Source organism: Pseudochaenichthys georgianus, chromosome 8, assembly GCF_902827115.2.
Source record: "Pseudochaenichthys georgianus chromosome 8, fPseGeo1.2, whole genome shotgun sequence".
Classification (NCBI taxonomy): domain Eukaryota; kingdom Metazoa; phylum Chordata; class Actinopteri; order Perciformes; family Channichthyidae; genus Pseudochaenichthys; species Pseudochaenichthys georgianus.
Window position 1 is genome coordinate 28924060 of NC_047510.2, and position 23152 is coordinate 28947211.

Consider the following 23152-nt stretch of genomic DNA (forward strand, 5'->3'; position numbering starts at 1 on the left):
GTCGTTAGCCTCACCGCTGAGCAGAAGCTAAGCTGTTAGCAACATTTTCTCTACATCTGTGAAACGCTTTGCTTGGGTTGCTTTGCCATGTTAGAATTTGTTGACAATGTTTGATTAGAAAACCTTTTTCAAGAATATTTCGATCTATTATAAGTGTTTTACTGTAAGGACAACACACTCTCACTCCCTAAGCGTCCAATAGCGACGTTTGGTCAGTGTCCGTGGCGTCCAATTGTGACGCTCCTAGGCTCCTTCAGCGTCATAAAGGGACGCAAATAGCTTTCAACTGATTGCAATGTATTCCCATCTGCGTCGGGATTTGACGCTCATGGAAGCACGGCATTCGTTTGTGTCGGCTGCCCTTAAAGGTAATGTGAGCGTCCATTCCCAGGAGTAAAGGATGGCAGAAGACACTACACTACCCAGAATCCCCAGCTATCGTTTGGACTACACCATGTGCTCTGTTTGACAAACCCTGTGATAGTCCTCAAGCTGTGATTGGAGAGTGTGCTCCGAGGGTTAAGCCGATTCTCGAACAGCACTTGAAATGGGATGGAACCACGGCAGACTGTCCAAAACTGGATTTGAACGGGTCCACCGCGTCCCCCCTCCCCCACCCCGTCCCCAGAACTACACATGCTGGCTATTCTGTTTCGCAACATGTTCTCTATGGCACGTCTCTACTGGGAGTTGTAGTTTTAAAAGACGTTTTCGTATTTCCCATAATAAGAAGTTGCCAGTATTAAACTGTGTACATCCCTGGAGGTTTAGGGGACAGGAAACACTCACATTTAAAACATATAATTAATAAATGGGTGAAAATTGCTTGTGCCCATTATGGGCAGTATTAATATATATACCCACTTGCCAGCTAAGGTCAGAAGAGCTTTATTTAACAGCTGGTCTTATGTGTGTGACCCCTGTGATAACATTACATTACATTAATTGATAAGCCTGAAACATGCACTTGTCAAGGTTCAGAGGCACATTGTGCAAATATGGCAGTAGCGATCGATCAGCTTAAGATAAGATATACTTTATTGATCCCAAGTTGGAACATTTGCGTTACATCAGCATGTGTAACAGTTAAATATGCAGTTGTGTTTATTTGAAAATCATTTAGTATAATCACACAAATTCTGTGTTTTATATTCAACAATTCTGTGTTCTTTATTTATTGATTGTTCAATACCTGACAAGGCCGGAGATGAAATATCTACATACATCTTATAAGAGTATAATACATTATGTATAATATCAGTTAAAATAAGTGCTTCAACATAGTTAACATTGCTGGAGGTATGCACACATATTGATAGATGTCTTGTAATGCACTATTGAAGAACCTGCAACCCAAGTTTTTCATTCAGTGCAGAACTACACCATAGTTGTGTAGGCATATATGATATGTCAATAAACCTTAGAAAATCTTGAAATATTGAAAGGGATGTGCAAAATAGTCATTACATACAGTCTTTAATTAACTATTAGTAGAGAATAACGAGTAATGAATATACTTTATAGGGATCGTATTAATATCTAATAATAAAAATAATGAAATTCAATAACATGCTTTAACCACCAGGTGTCCCTTTATATCAGCTGTGCACCTTTATGGTGTAAATACAGCCTATCTACCAATTGGATCAAATATAAAAGTGAGCCGAATTAGTGTTGATACTGCAAGGAGACGTATTGTGTGAAAAGAAATGTAAGATGTTGTTTAATGGCTGATATATTTATGATCCACGTCACGTTTTCAGTTCCTCATGTTTGTCTTCTCATCAGGGCTCTATAAATACAGAACTACGGCAGATATGTAATATTTAATGCAGCCGAACCGTGTATTACAATGCCGTTATGTGATGACTTTCAAAGAGAAAAGCAAGCACACTCGGAATAAAGTATTATTTTTTATTTTTTTTAAATGTTTTCGGTCTGTTTCCGGTATTTGTTAATGACGATGTGCTGTGAGATGTGAGACTGGAATTGCACAGGGGAAAATAACGTAGGCTATCTTTATATGCGGATTTTGTTAAACTAATATGTTTGCGCTGTGGACCAACATTGACGGGGAAGGGGGTAGCAATACAGATAACACCATTAAACAGAAATAATATCGATAGCAGCGTCCCTAGCAACCACCTTGGTAACAATGAAAACGTCGCGATTTCCTGAAGTAATCTTCGTAATAACTAGCAAACTAAAGATCATGTACATCCACTGCACACATAATCTGAAATAACAACTCATATTTCTCGCATCAAATGACATCAAAACGCATTTTAATGGCCAAACTAACTTTAAAATAGGCATTTTTCACGAGAATAAAACGAATTTCGGCCATGTTTTCTTTTTCTGCAGGGAGAAATTTGAAGATCATGTGACATAGACGCCAGCCATCGAATGAATGGGGAAAAAAAACGGGGTTTGTCAAACAGAGCACATGGTGTAGTCCAAACGATAGCTGGGGATTCTGGGTAGTGTAGTGTCTTCTGCCATCCTTTACTCAGAAAAAAAATTTGTTTCTCCGAATCGAAGGGGAAAAATACAAAAGCATTGCACACACAATTTAAACCAATCAATGTTGTGTAATTAACAAGGATAATCTGGTGTTTTTTAGTCGATGAGTAGTGCAGATATCTCTATAAAATCAATCGACAGTAAGAGGAATACTTACTTCCGGGTGTACAATTCTCCGTTATCCAATGGGAATGGACGCTCACATTGCCTTTAAGGGCAGCGGCATAAACGAATGCCGTGCTTCCATGAGCGTCAAATCCCGACGCAGATGGGAATACATTGCAATCAGTTGAAAGCTATTTGCGTCCCTTTATGACGCTGAAGGAGCCTAGGAGCGTCACAATTGGACGCCACGGACACTGACCAAACGTCGCTATTGGACGCTTAGGGAGTGAGAGTGTGTTGGTAAGGACGTGAACATCATCATTTGTAGAACAGCTAATAGCAACACTTTCTCTCTGAAATGACGTGTTTAGCCAGAGACTCTCATCAGAGGCTGGGTTTTTTTAAGCCTGAAAAAAGAGCCATCAGCAGCAACCTAGTTTTCTCTCACACTACTTCAATCAAAAAATATTATGGAATTTGTCAAATAATATGTTGTTTACCCCAGCTTTAACAGTTGGACACATCTGTCTGACGTGGATGAACAAATCGAAAAATATAACTGCGACAGGTGTTTTGAAGCACCATGTAAAGCTGCCAGTGTGTAATTGAACATAACTGACACTTGAAAACAATCAGAGCACACGGTAATTAAGTATGGCATGCATCACATTTACTCTCAGTATTTTAAACCCTTAGTGCCTTCATAATCAGTTTCATGCTCCACACCGTGAATGCTCAGAGCTAGGATATTAAATCTCTAAAATGACTTTTTCACACAGTTTAGTTTGTGGTGGCATCAAAACAGCAATACATTTACAAGCTAATTAAAAAATGTAACTCAATGCACCATTAAGGCAGAGATTTGTGTTTTCTTGATGTGATTGAAATGAAAATATTTGCCGTAATAAAATATTGAGCATATTAAATGAAACCTATATCGTACCTATGTTGATTCATCACAGTGATTACAAAGGGAGTTGAGGGCCGCAGCAGATACTTCACCACGAGTAACTAAATATGCAGTAACATTTTCCGCCAGCGATAACTGTTTGTATTTCATTATTGAGCCTACAGTATCTTAAAGAAATGGATACACGCAGCACAGATTCACTGTGTCATTGTGGAGAGGATTTTACGAGGAACACCATCAGTGTAATAATCATAACCTGCATAATAACGGCTGAGCTCCAACTGCAAAGGCAATTTAAAGTCTTCATTCCCATGTAGCTCCTTATCAAACAGCAACCACCCAACACACACACACACACACACACACACACACACACACACACACACACACACACACACACACACACACACACACACACACACACAAAGTTGCATTAAGATTCTATTCAGAATGATTGGCTATTATGCTGTAATAGCAGATTACACGGTAACGTTAAAGGAATAAAACTGTCAGCATTATTCATTTACACATGCCGATTATGTATACACACACACACACACACTGTTAGGAGATATGAATGTTAATTAGGCCGCATTTCCAAATCTCCTCGCGTCCCTACACAAGCCATTATCTTACAGGAAGGGAATCCAGATCATACAAGTAACCGTTAAACAATAATCCACTTTAATGGTAATATACAATGCAATACAATCAAGTACAATCAATACAGTACAAATTACATACAGTTCTGTGGGATCCCACATTTACCTGATACTCACGTGAGCCAGCCAGCCAGCCAGCCAGCCAGCCAGCCAGCCAGAGGAGAAAGAGGCCGAACACAGCGGGGTTTCTGTCTATATCCCTCGCTGACCCAAGGAGGAGTTATCTGCGCCTCCCTTCCAGACCAGTGATTGGCTGCCCAAATTATCATCAACACCCCACATCAGGGATGACTGTATGTTAACTCCTGACCTTCCCCCTCTTCCTGTGTCCTCTAAAAACCACATGTTAGCAGGCCCAAAACCAGCCCAGTTTTCTACACAAATCATTTTCAAGCTTCTTCACAGTTTGCATGAATACATACAAATATATCCTTACAATTCCCTCTTTTGCACTCTTAAAAAAGAGAGTGCAATTTATACAAGGCACTTGCAAAAAACTGCATCCTTGTCTGCTGAGTCTCCACACTTTTTATTCTCAGTGTCCACAGTGAAGGGCACTCCGTCCAGGCTCTCGTTGCAGATGACGCAGCGGAAGCAACCGGGGCGGTAAGACTTCCCCAGGGCCTGCATGTCCATGATTAGATGTCCACCTGCGTTGCACTTGTCTGCAGACTGCTGGAACCCAGAGTACAGAAAGTCCTCTTCACAGAAAACCCTTCCTGCGTCATAGTAGAACGCCTTCCCTCTCAGCCTTCGACTACAGGCGCTGCAGGTGAAGCAGCTGTCATGGTAGAGGCTGCCCATAGCTTGGCAGGCCTGGCTGGCTCCATACACCGTCTTGTTGCACTTAACCCACACTCCTGTTTCAGCGGAGAGTGGAGTCCCCTGTGCCATCCTGGCTTGCCGTGTCTTTGTCCCCTCTGATCCGCTGACGGCGGCTTCCGAGTCGATGCTGAATAGATGTCCTCCCGATCTTCCTTCTCCGGTCCGATGATGATGCCTCCCGGGACGACTGCTGGATGGATGAAGGATGTCCTCGAGGTCCTTCTCCTCCAATCCGCTGATGACAGCATCCGAGTCGACCTCCATGACGAGAGCCAGATCTGTCCTGATGTCGTCTAGGGTCCTCGCAGGTGTTTTCCCCGCCGCACACTGGCTCCCGTGGTACCAGTTGTCCCCCTTTCCTTGTAGGCGGGCGGCACGGGATGTCCTCGGGGTCACTCGGCCGGGGCCGGAGAGCCTGGGGTTGACAGTCAGCCTCCTGCGTCTCGGGTCCCTCTTTCGGCATCCACAACCTGTGTGGAGAAATCTGATACAAATCCCTCAAGCCTACGCTCCGGGCTCTGGGGCCCTCGGCTGTTTAACCCACCAGTGCGTGGCAACTTGGAGCCTGTTGGTGGGGTGTCTTAAAACAACAGACGTGTGTGCACAGGTTTTCTAAATTAATTGTGCTGCTTCAGAATCTTGGACTGTGCCCACTAAATAAGAACCCCAACATCTTTAGGTAAACTAAATAACATATTTCAATAGCTCTGAATTTCTGACAAGCATCTGTATTATTTTTAAATGAAATCCCTGAGATCCCATTAAAAATCTAAAATATGATTTGAACTGCTAATGTTTCTGGTAAAGAAACACACTAATCTTATGGATTCAAAAACAACCAAAATCACAATACTAACAAAGTGAATGGCTTCCTGGTGATACTGCTTCTACCCGTCAGTTCTTAGATATTATCCTACTAAAAAATGAATACAGAATTCCAACAAACTGTCATCAAATGTCTTTCTATTACAAATGTAGATGAAATGTATATCCCCATAATGACCTAAACAATAAAGTCTATGGCTTTTACTTCTTTACCAGACTAGTTACATGATGTTGTCCAAATTACATTGTGTCTCATTACATTACTATGTTTTAGCTTAACTGTAAATATGTTCTTTCTACATTTCAAACCTCAGTTACTTTAATACCTGTTGAAACATTAGTTGACACATTACTCACCGGTCAGCCTCTCCAGTATTTCATTCTGGACTTACATCTCTCTGGTAGCCCCTTGGCCACTGATTCTCTACCTGTGTTACCTGCTATAACTCAATCAATACTAGAGACATGTCAACATTCACCAAACAGCCTCTTATCCCCAAATATGGAGCAGGTCAATTCTAAAACTGTCAATCAATGGTCAGATTGAACAATGGAGTTGGGCAGCAGGTTCCTTTCAGTCCCTAAATGAAAAATGTACATTGTAAAGTTTACACTCCCCCTTTTTTACACATTCTCTCATGTGTAAACAAAAACCTGTATGGGAAAAAAACCTTCAGGTCATAATGGATTATAAGACAATACCAAACATTTTTCCCAGTAAACACTTGAGAGTGTTTCTCTCCATCATTCAGTCCTAAAAGAAACAGAATTCCAAATTTCCTAGTTTGAGTTTCACATTCTGCAAACAGCCACCTCCTGTGGGAGTGAAACATCATCAACCAGATTAGATACGGTTTCCCCTTTTGTGCAATGTTAGGAAACCTCTCATTTCACACATTATTATCACACAAAAATAATGTGTTAGTCCAAAACATGCTTGATTAGTCATCGTTTTAAATCATGCAGTTGCACTGATCAGGTGCAGACATACACACACTCACACTCACACTGTCAGGTTGTAAAGTCAGGTTTGGTCAGGTTCACCGCAGAGTCAGTCATTGACAGTGCCTTCCCAAGTTACCCTGTCGGTCAGTTGGTCTCAGTCTTTTTGGCCATGTGTTGTGCTCTGCAGAGACTTTGATGTTCCAGCACAGGCCAGCATCCTCCGTCTATACAAATCTGTATATATGGAGCGCCATCATTTATTAATTCACAATTACAACTATAATGTTCAAGATATCTCCAACCCCTCCTTGCTGTTTCCCACATTCCCTGAAAAGTGTCTAGCCAAAAAAATGTCACTTCCTTATTGTACTATTACTATTACTGCAATTCATTTACACCTAATTAGTATTAAAATGACTAATAGATCTATTTCAGAAACATGTGTACATCACTATCTTGTGTCAAAACATTACTAGGATCTGTAAAGCTCTGCTATTATTCCATAACTCATTCTATCAATTTATCTTCAATTCTGGTGCACTTAAAGAACAATGTTACCCTCTTTCACAGTGCGTGGAACTCTGGGTGTCTGAACATGAAACCAGTACCTCAAATTGAAATACTATATTTTGTTTAGAACCAGCTTTCCCTTCAACCTGACCTATATAAATAAATATGTATCTGATCTTATAGAGCTGTTACTAAAACTCTCCCTTTGAACTGATCAATACTGTAACAAATTAAAACACTACCAAATTCACACACGAATAAAAAATCCAGTGCATACTTCCTTCATGCCCCCCCCTTTTTTTTATCAGTGTGTATTAGACTGATTTTTCACTTCCCTTTAATAGTTCCCCTCTTTTCCGCTATTTTTTTTACCAATTGACTAATTTATGGGCCATACATCTTCTTATCTTCACTTATTTATCAAGTCAATTCAAGTTCTTTACAATACATTAGTAGATACCTTGTGGAGTCTTCACAATAACTAATCCCCTCTAGGATATGAAATCCATTCATCTTCAAGCAGATACTATGTCCTTATTTATGTTTTGTTCACGATAACAATGGTATAACAACCACATGTCATCCATTCTGGTCCACCTAAAAACCAATGTTAAACTCTTTAGCAGTGTGTGGAACCCTGGATGTCCGAACATGCAACCATTCCTCCCTCCTTTATCAAGGATTTAAAAACAGAAGTCATTTCATATTTCCCATGGTAATAACTATGCTACAATGGTGAAATCAATTATTTAGATTGGAATACTATATCTGGCTTGGCACCAGCTCTCCCTTTAACATTATCCATACAGATAAAGATTTGTCTTATAGAGTGGTTCCTAAAACTATCCCACTACTTTATTCACACGTGAATAAAAATGTCAAAGAATATTTGTTAACCTGATGAAAAGATTGAAGAATATGGTTGTACTTTGTCATGTGGCCCCCTTTACCCCTCAGTGTGTTCTCATTTTACTCTAATAGTTTACTGCTAATTTTAATTTAATAAATCTTTCTGTCTTTACGTATTTATGCTTTAAATGTGCGTTTTGTGAATAAGTGTGTTTATGTGTAAACTCACTCATTCCCGTTTTCCTTTTCTCCTCCTCTGGTTTTCTCAAGCCGTGACCCCGGCCTCCTCACTTCTAATCGACCATGCCAACTCCTCTGATTCTGTGTTCTCTTCAGTCCATCAGCTGTAACTTCATCCGCTGTCAGCCATTGGCCCAGTCACCTCTGCATGCCCCATCTTGCACTGCTTTGCATTTTATCCCCTCCTTTACAGTCTCTCTGCTGTTTTTATGGAGGGCAGATTCTGCTCTCATCGCCCACACTTTGCTCTTGTGCTCAGCTTGGAACTTCATGGTCCTGTCTGAGGGACTGATGAGCGTAGATTTCTGCCCGTCAGCATGCTGTCTGGTTCTGGATGCCACAGGTGGAGATAGTTCTGGCTGCAGTCTTGTTGTTGTCGTTTCAGCTCTGGTTCTCTGTCTGTTCGATGGAGAAGGAGGAGTCTCCTGTTGGGTTAGGTCTTTTGTCTGCTTGGAGGGTCGGGACCGTAGCCTTTTCTAACTCAGAGGGGGAGTCCAGGTCTCGGGACGCATTACCTATAAAAAATCTAGCACACTGAGGTTAAATAAATCCAACCCTTTCCACTCTGACTCTTTGTAATCATACTATCTGTCTTAATTGTTAAATGCCATCTAAACAACCTAATTGATGTCTACAAATGATATTACAAAAACTCACTCTAAAAATTGTTTCATCCATTGCTACATATGTACCCAACATAACTCTTTCAGGAAACCATTTTCTCCTATACATTGAAAAACGTACATGTTTCCAGCATCACATATTCCACACACTACGAAAGAACATCCACATATTTTCTCCAATATTTTAAGCTAGTTTCTATAGCAAGATTATCATGTGTGACATAATAATCAGATGTCTTGTTTGCTAACCAAGAATATTAAACTTTAAAATGTCTTTTGGCCAGTTGAAGTCCTGCTTACTTCATCCTTAAACTCTTCTTTAATTTGAAACCAAAAAAGGTCTTCCTTCTCCACCATGATCCTATCTCTATATCAAAGTCCAGACAAACTGATGATTTATCTTCAGAAACCATGAGGAATGACTCATAAAACACTATTTTCCCTTACTTCAGTTCTAAATCAAATGAGCCAGACAGGAAACCCCCTTTAACCACTTGCTTATCCTATTATTTTTGATCAAAGTTGTGTTACAAGCAGGTTAGATCTGTAATGAATTAAAATCAATATTTAAAGACGGAATATAAGTTAAATATATTGTTACGGTAATTACTGTTTTATTGTGAAGGCATCTCTGGCGAACAGCGGCCTTTGGCTTTTATTTTGAAAGGCCGTTCCGGAACAGCCGTGTTTCTAGAAACACGGCAAGTTGACAATCGTTCTAATGCATTAACTATAGTCGTGAAAGAGACAAGGAGGGGGAAGGCGTGTGGAAGCAAGCAATGAACTGAAAATGCCACCAATCCTCTGTTTTAACGTGATGGCGCACATTGAAAACCTAAACGCCCTGTCATAACTGACAAGCGTTCAAAAACCTTTCTGCTTATCCCTTAGGCCACTACTTTTTGTCTTATTCATAACCTAAAAATACAATTGTGATGAATAGCTTGCTTTTGTATCATTACATTTACCAACATAAAACAAGGTCTGTACTAATCAACAATGACAACCCACAGACAGCTCATTTAGTTAAATATACGCAATATATTGACTTCGCTTTTATTTATCTGACTTAATTAACGTGCTTCCCCCCCTTTCAGCCACTAGATGGCAGCAGCAGAGCACAAATGAGCTTCACTCTTCTGACTCAATGTTTGATATCCATAGACAATGCTCATACAGGTTATTTAGGTAAAAATCACACAGATTTATTCCCCGTACAGTTTGTCCGGCTTGATAACGTGCTTCATATGTCGTCACGCAGGACTCTCTGCCTACCTTGCGATCAACGTTATGTTTACGTCAGCCTTTCAAATTAATTTTTACAGACAAGGGAAACGGGAGCCGGTCTCGTCACAATGTAGGTGACGTTAGCGCTCTCTCCCAAGGATTTAACAGATAAAAGTCCGCTGACACTTTCGCTTATTTGGTCTTGGACTCTTATTTTACCCCCAGTTATAAACGGCGGACCGATCTGAAATATCGATCATCCAGGTTTCGCCGTGTGAGACTTACACTCACATCCCACGAACTGCACCGCTCCTACGCCACTTCAGGACTAAAATACCTGAGATCCACGCAAACTGCTCTAATTTCTCGTTACGCAGGACTCTCTATACCTGGCGATCAACGTTCACGTGTTATATATAACTTTCCTAACATGGTAAAAAAGATGCATTGTATACTCCATTCAAACTTCAAAAACACTCTGAAACGCCTACAGACAATCCCACAGGGCCCTGCTATTGTCCGAGGCGTCTAAAAGTGCTTGTTCCCGACCCAGTGTGGTCCTCTGAATCCTTCCACAGCTCATGTTTATTCAGCGTCGAGTCACCATTTGTTAGGAGATATGAATGTTAATTAGGCCGCATTTCCAAATCTCCTCGCGTCCCTACACAAGCCATTATCTTACAGGAAGGGAATCCAGATCATACAAGTAACCGTTAAACAATAATCCACTTTAATGGTAATATACAATGCAATACAATCAAGTACAATCAATACAGTACAAATTACATACAGTTCTGTGGGATCCCACATTTACCTGATACTCACGTGAGCCAGCCAGCCAGCCAGCCAGCCAGCCAGCCAGCCAGCCAGCCAGCCAGCCAGCCAGCCAGCCAGCCAGCCAGCCAGCCAGCCAGAGGAGAAAGAGGCCGAACACAGCGGGGTTTCTGTCTATATCCCTCGCTGACCCAAGGAGGAGTTATCTGCGCCTCCCTTCCAGACCAACACACACACACACACAGAGACACACAGAGACACACACACACAGAGACACACACACACACACACACACACACACACACACACACACACACACACACACCCACATGCACATGCACACACATACAGTTGCAAGAAAAAGTATGTGAACCCTTTGGAATTACCTGGATTTCTGCATAAGTTGGTCATAAAATGTGTTCTGATCTTCATCGAAGTCACAACAATAGACAAACACAGTCTGCTTAAACTAATACCACACAAACAATTATATGTGTTCATGTTTTTATTGAACACACCATGTAAACATTCACAGTGCAGGGTGGAAAAAGTGAACCCCTAGGCTAAAGACTTCTTCAAGAGCTAATTGGAGTCAGGAGTCAGCCAACCTGGAGTCCAATCAATGAGACGAGATTGGAGGTGTTGGTTAAAGCTGCCCTGCCCTATAAAAAATACACCAGTTTTGAATTTGCTATTCTTAAGAAGCATTGCCAGATGTGAACCATGCCTCACACAGAAGAGCTCTCAGAAGACCTACGATTAAGAATGGTTGACTTGCATAAAGCTGGAAAGGGTTACAAAAGTATCTCTGAAAGCCTTGATGTTCATCAGTCCACGGTGAGACAAGTTGTCTGTAAATGGAGAAAGTTCAGCACTGTTGCTACTCTCCCTAGGAGTGGCCGTCCTGTAAAGATGACTGCAAGAGCACAGCGCAGAATGCTCAATGAGGTGAAGAAGAATCCTCGAGTGTCAGCTAGAGACTTAAAGAAATCTCTGGCACATGCTAACATCTCTGTTGACGAATCTACGATACGTAAAACACTGAACAAGAATGGAGTTCATGGGAGGACACCACGGAGGAAGCCACTGCTGTCCAGAAAAAACATTGCTGCACGTTTGAAGTTTGCAAAAGCGCACCTGGATGTTCCACAGCACTACTGGCAAAGTATTCTGTGGACAGATGAAACCAAAGTTGAGTTGTTTGGAAGGAACACACAACGCTATGTGTGGAGGATCCAAAGGGTTCACGTACTTTTTCTTGCAACTGTACATATACATGAGAAACAACAGCAGATGGCTGAGTGACCCTGAGGTTTTGTCCCAGCGACAGTTTGCTTGACATTCTGGACACAATTGTCCAGTTCTGCTCCCCATCCTGCACGCACACACACACACACACACACACACACACACACACACACACACACACACACACACACACACACACACACACACACACACACACACACACACACACACACACACACACACACACACAGTATGAGAAAACACAATAATGAGTGCGGACAGGAAACAGTATTCCGAAGACTTATCTATCTAGCTATCTTCTTGCCTATTTTTCCATTCTGTCCATCATTTCATAACGACAGATGGAGATTGATGGTATGGTAGAGTTATGAGTCAGACGAGGTGGAGAGAGAAAGGGATTTTTGTCTGAGATAAGAGGTGAGGCATGTCCCCTGGGTGTGTGTGTGTGTGTGTGTGTGTGTGTGTGTGTGTGTGTGTGTGTGTGTGTGTGTGTGTGTGTGTGTGTGTGTGTGTGTGTGTGTGTGTGTGTGTGTGTGTGTGTGTGTGTGTGTGTGTGTGTGTGTGTGTGTGTGTGTGTGTGTGTGTGTGTGTGTGAAAGACACACACCCAGGTAGATTGCCGGCTTCTGTGTGTCCATGGTTCACCGGTCTACAAGGGTGATGACTTGCAGGTAATTTTCCATAAGCTGCGATTATATGAGACTCCGTAAATGAATCTATTGTGAGCAAAACACACACACACAGACACACACACACAAATGTGGTGATTTGTGAAGTAATAGGGAGGAAATGTCAATTCCACGCTTCACTCTACATGAAGACCTTCATGGGTCTTCTTCCTGCGGTATATCAGTTATTAGTGGCATAGTTGCCACTGTGTGATGGATGGCATTAGACACACACACACACACACACACACACACACACACACACACACACACACACACACACACACACACACACACACTCTTGGAGACTCAACAACATGTGGTCGCAAACTTTGCAGAAGTTGAATAAGCCATTAGAGTAAATGAAAAATGAATTCATTAATTGCTCTTCAAGCTAATCAGAGAAGCAGAGATTATCTTATTGTGCGAGTCTCCCATAAAACATAAAGCAATGATGATAATGAGATTTTGATGATTTTAAGATTTGAATGATGCATCATGGCTCACATGAAGGCTTTCATTATCAAATGTAAATCCATTTTGTAAAGCAGATCTCTACTCGTTGTGACATGCATCAGCTGCTTCCTCAAAATATGTTGTGAGCAGAAACATACAGATTATTGATTATAATATAATGTTTTTCTAATTATGCTATTTTTTACTTGTTTTATTGTTTGATTTTGACTATAGCAATACTTTTCAAGCAGTGATGTTTTTCAGATTACTTTGAAGACGTTCAGATGTTTTCGTTGCACAACTGTTTCGATGTATTCACACTCAACTTGAAGCTTGCTTTTCTATTGCGCGTGAGTCCAAAGCAACAGCAAAAAGTTGAGGGAGAGGACAGAGTATAATAAAATACGTGGGAGGGAAGACAGCAAGACATGTGACAAAAAGCTGTGGAGGCAGCAAGATGGAAAACCAAGCAGCTTTTGGCAGATGCTGTCATTAAAAAGGCATAGTCAAACACTTCCAGATGTGGAAGGGAAGTGAGTGTTCACAAAGAGAAGATGGGATACCTTATTAATTTTACAAAGCAACATATTGTGTTAAAAAGCCCTCACTGACTTTGTGACAGACAGTCGACGTGTGGATTCTGACGTGTGTGTGTGTGTGTGTGTGTGTGTGTGTGTGTGTGTGTGTGTGTGTGTGTGTGTGTGTGTGTGTGTGTGTGTGTGTGTGTGTGTGTGTGTGTGTGTGTGTGTGTGTGTGTGTGTGTGTGTGTGTGTGTGTGTGTGTGTGTGTGTGTGTGTGTGTGTGTGTGTGTGTCATTTTTCATTTTCATTTTCAAACCTTTATTTATTCAGATTGGTCCCATTGAGATCATAGATCTCTTTTTCAAGGGAGACCTGCAGCATATAGGTTCCACATGAAACATAAAACAATAAAGGACATTATACATTATATTTACAGGATACATAGTTATAGACATTTACAAGTGCCCATTGTATCAGCAAGCATTTCATTTACCTTAGCTTTAAAAACATGCAGAGGAATGAGATTGCTCAGTTTCAATTCTTGCTGAAGATTGTTCCAAGCAAGTGGAGCTGCGCACATAAAAGCTGTCTTACCGAAGACAGTCCTTGCTCTTGGCACATCTAACAAGACTACATCATGTGACCTCAGACAATAGCTGCTTGCAACTCTCTGTGTTATCAGAGAGCAGATATAATACGGGAGTTTACCCAACAAAGCTTTATAGATAAACGTGTACCAATGACTGAGCCTCCGTACAGAGAGTGATGGTAAACCTGCCTTGGTATACAGTGTACAGTGATGTGTAAGCGCTTTACAATTTGTGACAAATCTCAGAGCACTGTGATACGCAGCATCCAATTTGCTCAGGTAATTGGCAGGTGCATTCATATACAACAAATCCCCATAGTCCAGCACAGGTAAAAAGGTCACAGTGACTAGCCTTTTCCTGGCCTCAAGCGAGAAACATGACTTGTTTCTGAAAAAGAAACCCAGCCTAACCCTCAGTTTTTTAAGCAGGTTATTGACATGGAGTTTAAAAGAGAGACAATCATCAAGCCAGATACCCAGGTATTTGTAACAGGCAACAACTTCAAGTTTTGTTCCTTGCGTAGTTACAATATCTAAAACAGGCTCTGGTGTCTTTTTAGCTTTTGAAAAGAGCATTACCTTGGTTTTATCCACATTTAAAAGAAGCTTTAATTCAGAGAGCTGAGTCTGAATAGTGTTAAAAACAGCCTGTAATTTAACACCAGCCTCCTGAATGGAGGGACCTGCACAGTACATCACAGTATCATCCGCATAAAAATGTAAAGTAGCTTCATCCACATTATCACCTACGCTGTTAATATATATGGAGAATAAAAGTGGTCCTAAAACAGAACCTTGTGGTACACCATTAGAAATGTTTAACCATTCAGAAGACAGTCCATCAAAATGAACACATTGGGACCTTTCAGAGAGGTAGTTCACAAACCACCCCACTGCATGGCTGGATATGCCAATACTGAGTAGCCTCTGCTTTAAAATGCGATGATCAACGGTGTCAAACGCTTTGGAAAGGTCAATAAACAGAGCTGCACAACTCTGCTTATTATCTAAAATAGTAGTAATGTCATTTACCACTTTCATCGTGGCAGTGATGGTGCTGTGATTCTTTCTGAATCCTGACTGATGTTTAGACAGGATGTCATTTATACATAAAAACTCCTTTACTTGTTCACTCACCAAGCATTCAAGAACCTTAGCCAGAACTGACAATTTAGAGATAGGCCTATAGTTATTTAAAATAGTTGCCTCCCCTCCTTTCAGTAAAGGCAGGACATGTGTGTGTGTGTGTGTGTGTGTGTGTGTGTGTGTGTGTGTGTGTGTGTGTGTGTGTGTGTGTGTGGTGTGTGTGTGTGTGTGTGTGTGTGTGTGTGTGTGTGTGTGTGTGTGTGTGTGTGTGTGTGTGTGGTGTGTGTGTGTGTGTGTGTGTGTGTGTGTGTGTGTTTCATGCACATGGGCTGCACTGTGGGCAATTATAAAGAGAAGGACTGTGTAAGGGTCATAGAGAATAACATCCAATATATTCATTAACATTTCATACTGTACCAAGCATTAGCTGTTGGGATGGATGACAGCCCAAACATGTCTTGTGGCAAGATGTCACGGAGTTCACGCACAACTTCTAGATGAATTATGAACTAACTTTAAAATCAATTTACTGCGGCCACAGTGGGTTTATTTGTATCCTAACATACAATATAACAATTGAACTGCTGCGCTATGACTCTACAGATTGTCATGATTAACTTTGTATATGTATTCTATGGTATCAGAATCAGAAAGATATTACTTTATTTATCCAGAGGAAAATGTGTTTGACAGTTGCTCCATTTAAAAATGAAAGAAAGTAAATGAAATATATAAAAATAAAAATACAGAAAATACAGAAATAATTAAGAATGAAAGTAAAAATGTGCAATAAAAAGATTCAAATATTTATACACATACGAAGTTCAATTAAGTGTTCAACAACGATAAAATAAAATGACATTTTATTTAGAATTATACATTATTTAAACAGTTTTAAATGAACAAGGTTTCCCATGTGTTGCCATGTGTATAGACATAATAGTCCTGGGATATTTTCTTATCCCAGCTATCTATTTAGATGCTTGTTATATCTTTTTTGAAAGTGATAGTATGTTGCTGTTAAGAACATTGTGATGGTTACTGTAATATAACTAAATAACTTGGCAAGCTTCAATAAAGTAGGTCAATGTAACACTTCCCAAAGCAAAGTGACTGACTTTAAGCTTAATGCTGGCTCAAGAGTCATGTCTGCCCTTTAGATTTCCCTGTATGACTGCAGAGAACAAGCTATGAAATACAAGTGTGGATGTGTGTGTGTGTGTGTGTGTGTGTGTGTGTGTGTGTGTGTGTGTGTGTGTGTGTGTGTGTGTGTGTGTGTGTGTGGTGTGTGGTGTGTGTGTGTGTGTGTGTGTGTGTGTGTGTGTGTGTGTGTGTGTGTGTGTGTGTGTGTGTGTGTGTGTGTGTGTGTGTGTGTGTGTGTGTGTGTGTGTGTGTGTGTGTGTGTGTGTGTGTGTGTGTGTGTGTGTGTGTGTGTGTGAGAGAAAGAAGGAGATATTGAGGGAGACAGCGAAAGGGAAGAGGAAAAGAGCGTTAATTAACGAGTGCTGACATCTGCAAGCTTTCTCCTATTAGGATCTGATTAGGGGGAGAAAGCAGAAATTACAGGTGCTATGAGAGAGAGTCAGAGAGGGGAGGAAAGTGGGGGAGAGATTGTAACAAAAAAGGGGGGAACAGGAGTTGGGAGAAAATAGGGAGCGAGAAAGATAGAGATGAAAGGAACAATCTCCGCTTTGTTTCCAGGTTTAGAACAGAAGTATTTCCCAGGGGGCCGAGCGATGCCGGGCTTTTGCCCTTCAGCACACAGTGAAGGTAACTGTCAAAGTGGAGCTTATTTATCACACACACACACACACACACACACACACACACACACACACACACACACACACACACACACACACACACACACACACACACATACAGTTTAAGTTTAGTTGATATTTTAATATTCCTCTCATTGGTATTGGAATGTGATGTAATGAAGAAATTCCATATCCTTTAACAAAATTAACTTCTAAGAGTTAGTTATTTTATTATATTGCACCGCTTTGTTGAATACTAGATTTTGATTGGTCAATTCAATCACTTTTAAATCAATAAAATATATATTTCTTTCAATAAAATGAAGTTTAAATCTGTAAATTAATATCAAAATCAAGGTTTTGTGTTAAATTATTATTTATTAAGTAAGTAGCCATGTAGAATAACAGTGAGATGCCACTTATTTGCATATTCTTTGTACCCTATTTTAGTTACTTTCCCAATAATATTGTTGTTGTACATTACCCCTTTATTAACTAATGAGTGCGAGCAAATTGTTATAAACATGTATCATTTCTCCCTGATGTTTTACTTTATTGATATATTAATTTCAATCAGAATAATTCTTAAGCATTTTATAAGAAGATCAGAATAATGGAACACCGTCACGTTGAAATACCAAGAGTCTGATGATTTGCAGGTATGTTACAGTAGACTTGTGTTTTCCATCATCTTGGTTTAATTTGCGGCATGTTAACATTTAATAAGTAACACTTGACATAATATAAAGCTGAGGCGGATGGAAATGGTTGATGGTTTCGGAAATATTTGGTCTTAAAAGTGTTGATTAAGTACTGGACAAATAAAGATTTTTGACCTGACAATAATAATAATAATAATAATAATAATAATAATAATAATAATACGTTTATTTATTATAGCACCTTTCACAGAAATAGATTTCACAAAGAGCTTCACAAGTAAAAAGTAAAAATGAAGACCACAGAAACATGAATACAATAACCACATGAGGCATACATTTAAGGTCAACATAAAAACAAAACACAGACCATGTGGTGTCCTGAAAGGAACAAACATATTAATAACAGAACACGTGATGGTGCAAAATGAAACATGATCATCCAGGTAATCAAACATTGAAGTATACTAACTGTAAGACCACTGGCCAGTTTAGACTGGGATGGATCAGCTGTTCGGGGATCTTTCCAAAGACTGTATACGGCCAATCCTCGTGTTTCTGAGGTACAGAAATGTGTGCACCACATTTCACAGCAACCAGATTTAAACGTTTTCGAGGCATTTATCAAAAAAAACAATGATGAACTTCCTGAAAGCTGTCGAAGAAAGTCAGTCACCAGAAATATTAGGGTTTATCCTAAGTCCTTTACAGAAGTGTATAGTAACATGCAATAATATATCAGTGTACTGTAGTTGAGATGCATCACAAACACACAAAATGAGTACATTTACATTCCTATTACTTTTGCTGTCCACGAAAAGTATTATCAGGGTTCAGTGAGTGATTCCTGCTTCCTCTGGTTGCGTGCTGTGATAAGAACATTGTGCGCTTTTAAACATTGAATACCAAGAAGGTCTAAAATGTGCAGCTTGACGGGGGTTTAAGTGAGGTGAAATGCATTCAGCAGTGCCGAATATATAAAGAGAATTGTTAATCTGTCACATCTTTCACTGAGCTCACCTGTGAGAATATTGGAAGCCAGACGTGCTCTCACTCACACGCACACACACACACACACACACACACACACACACACACAAACACACACACACAACACACACACACACACACACACACACACACACACACACACACACACACACACACACACACACACACACACACACACAAAGCGATCCTTGCTGATTTATGCACAGATGCGCTCACACAAGACACCATCTGACATTGGAGGCCCTCTTCAGAAACATGTTTCCAGAAGTGATTTGTGGCTGTTTTATAGAGCCGTTGCAGCAGATTGCTCTGATGTAGGGCTCATTCATCAATCAATGTCACACACACTCTCTCACACACGCGCAAACAAACATAACCACACATACAAACACAAATCCACAAGACCTGCAGTATGTCTTTAACTTCTTGTATATTTTGCCTTTCTGCCCTTCTCCCATCACAGGCAGGTCAGGGGTCAGGGGTCAGATGTGGATCCACACTATAAATCTAGTTGGGTTTATAGTTCCTTGCTTGAGGGCACTCGAGCAGGGAAGCTGTTTGCCAGGGTGCAGAATGAACAAATGAAACAGGAAGGAAGTGAAGGATGGGGCAGCAACATGCTACATAATACATTTCCCAGAATGCAACTGGCAGTGTTACACATGATATCCAAGCTTAATTGTGCATTTACACAATTTTCAGCAGAGTTTAAAGAACTGTAAACTGTTGTTGAAGCCAAGGAGGGATCACAGATTCAAGTTTGTTTTTCCTTTTGTAGTTTTTACACACCATATAAATAATCTTTCATATTTTTGCTACGTATTAATTAAGGAGTAAAACAGATACAATTGGCTCTCCTCAAATGTACTATGTAATATGACTATCTTAAAACCTGTTAAATATTAAGATCCCCTGAGACACAGTGTCGTGCCGCCGAGGGGGTCCTTAGGGCTTAAAGAACTTTGTTTTTCTCAAACCGTTGTTGAGTATCCGGTGAACACTTCTGCCAGCTTCGTTCAAAGATATTTTTATTTTTTTAAGAACATTTATTAGATAATTAAACTTAAAGTAGCCTACTTAACCTGTTAACCTCTTAAGCCCCAAGCCTGTTTTTCAGGTTTCAGGCTCGAAAATGACATGCCCAAAACAAAGGACTATAACTTAACTTCTAAAAGGGTTATATGAATAATTTCTTTTATCAAAGCAAGGTCACATCTGTGAGTTGGATTTAGAAGTATCAGAATCAATAAAGATGTTTCAGTGTCAGAGTAAATCCAGATGGAACATAGTCAAAAAGTGTAAATTCTTGCCTCCGCCCAAATAAAACCCATTACTTATAGTGAAAACCACCCTTGAATGATGGGTTAGTAGCCTAAAAGCTTTAGGAATCCAAAGTATAACATATAATAAGTACCCTGTATCAAGATTGAGGCAAAACAAGTGAGAATTGACCTTTTTAGAGAGATTTAGCAAAAAAAAGTCCAAGCGGACTAAGCTTTGGGCACATGTGGGTACATTTGGTTCCATCAGTGCCATTTAACCTTGTTCAGGTACCAGACTGTAAAAATCATTGTATAACATTTATCACTATAGGTATTCATTCCATAAAAGAAAAAAGAAGAAATTAATATATAAAATAAATAAATAATTAAGAAACTATTGTGTTATACCAGATTAACTGGAATAATCTTAGCTAATTGACGATACAAACCATTTTTACCAAAACAAAACACAGGTCTCATAAGAAGCATCTAAATGACCCTTGAGCGAAAAATGCTAACGCACTTTGGCACAGAACTCAAGATAAAAGATACCCTTATTACTTATCGTAGCTGCACATACAAGATATCCGATTAAAGCTGAGGTTCCATAGATTATTTAGGTATAGTATCATTACTGAGTGATCCGAACTCGCGACAGGGGAAGCAAACTCAGACATCACAACACGTACCTTTACGTAGCTTTTTTTTTACGTAGCTCTCTCACCGTAGCTGTCAATCTGATCAAAAGACTTGTTCGATAGCATTAAAACGAGAAAAAACGCGGCTGAATCGGTTAATCCATAGGTTGATAATGTTTCTGGGTAATAATTGTTTTAATTTATAATCCATAATTCCATTTTTATGTAAAAATCGGAGGGTAAAAGTTAGCTGCTAATGGTAGCCACCAGAGTTATCGCAGCTTCCGGACTTGGCTAAGCGGCAGTCTCACACACACACATTACCAAATAAGGAGTATGTGGGAGTTCCCCTCGATTCCATTGGCTCTGACGGTTAGAAAGAGATGTCAATCAGCAAAATTGAGCAAGGGGGGCCAGAGATAGGTCAAATCCACCCAAATGACCCCAGAAGTGTTTTTTGTGTGCTAAATCTCTCTAAAAAGGTCAAATTTAACTTGTTTTGCATCAATCTTGATACAGGGTACTTATTATATGTTGTAGTTTGGATTCCTAAAGCTTTTAGTCTACCATCCCATCATTCAAGGGTGGTTTTCACTATAAGTAAAACCAACTTTTTGGACGGACACTATAATTTACATTTTTTTACTGTGTTCAATCTGAATTTACTTTAAAATAAAAACATCTATATTGATTCTGACACTTCTACATCCAACTCACAGGTGTAACCTTGCTTTGAGAAAAAAGATTATTAATTTAACCCTTTTAGAAGAGAAGATATGTCGTTTGTTCTGGGAATGTCATTTTCGAGCCTGAGACCTGAAAAACAGGCTCGGGGTTTAATATAACTCGAATAACGATACAAAAAAGCAACATACTTACAGTAACTTCATATTCTATATGCGTTTGACCAAAAGCAATATATCATTTGTATTATATTATAATATAAGCATTAACATTTTGATTAATTCCATTATTTTTTACAGTAATTGATTAAAATTACATTTATTTATTTTTTAAATTACATTTTATTTTTTTATTAATCCTTTATTTATCCAGGAATGTCCCATTGAGATACAAGATCTCTTCTTCCAGGGAGTCCTGACCAACACGGCACACAACAAGTTTCAACATAAAACAAAGGCATTAAACAAAAAAAACATACAATTCAAATATAAATACAGAAGGCCATTTGTGCAGTGGCAAGAAGCATAATCACATCAGCAATAGCATCAGGTAAAACAGTTACATGTTTCATGAAGGGCTAATCGTAGCATACCTTTAAAAGCATTTACAGTAGGAAGTGCCTCTAGACAAAGTTTTACTTGCAGCGTATTCCATAAAAAGGGAGCATAGTGGGAGAATGCAGCTTTACCAAGCTCTGACTGCATCAAAGGAACATTTAAAAGCATCCCATTTGCTGCTCGTCTAGTATTAAAAAAGCAAGTATAAAATGACAGAAGTCTGGAGATATATAAGGGCAGCTTACCTAGCAATGACTTAAGGATAAAAATCAACATGTGTGATTGTCTTCTTTGGTACAGAGAGGACCATCCTAAGGACTGATACAAAGTGCAGTGGTGGGTGCGAGAGCCTGCACCCGTTACAAAACGTATAGCAGTATGGTACGCAGAGTCCAGCTTTTTAAGCAGGGAGGAAGAAGCATGCATATAGATCACATCGCCATAGTCTAATACAGACAGAAAGGAACTCTGCACAATTCTCTTCCTGGCTTCAGACGGGAAACATTTCCTTAAACGAAAGAAAAAGCCCAGTTTAGGTCTAAGTTTTCTCAGTAGGTTCCCAATATGAACATCAAAGGCCATCTTTTCATCAATCCATATGCCCAGATATTTGTAGGATGCTACTTTGTCAAGGCATGTCCCTTCCAGTGTAAGAATCGGAGGGACAGCTGTATTAGCTCGAGAGCGAGAGAAGGTCATGTACTTGGTCTTTTTTGCATTAAGGACCAGTCTTAGCAAGGAGTGTTGCAGTGTATTAAAAGCATCCTGTAGAAGCTCTATAGCCTGAGTTAAAGAGGAAGCCACTGTATAAACAACTGTATCATCGGCGTATAAATGAAACCGTGCTGGGTTTATCCCATTTCCTAGTTCATTTATAAAGATGGAGAATAAGACAGGGGCCAAAATAGAGCCTTGTGGAACACCTTTGTTTATAGTAAGAGCAGCTGAGGTATAATCTTCTACTGAGACACA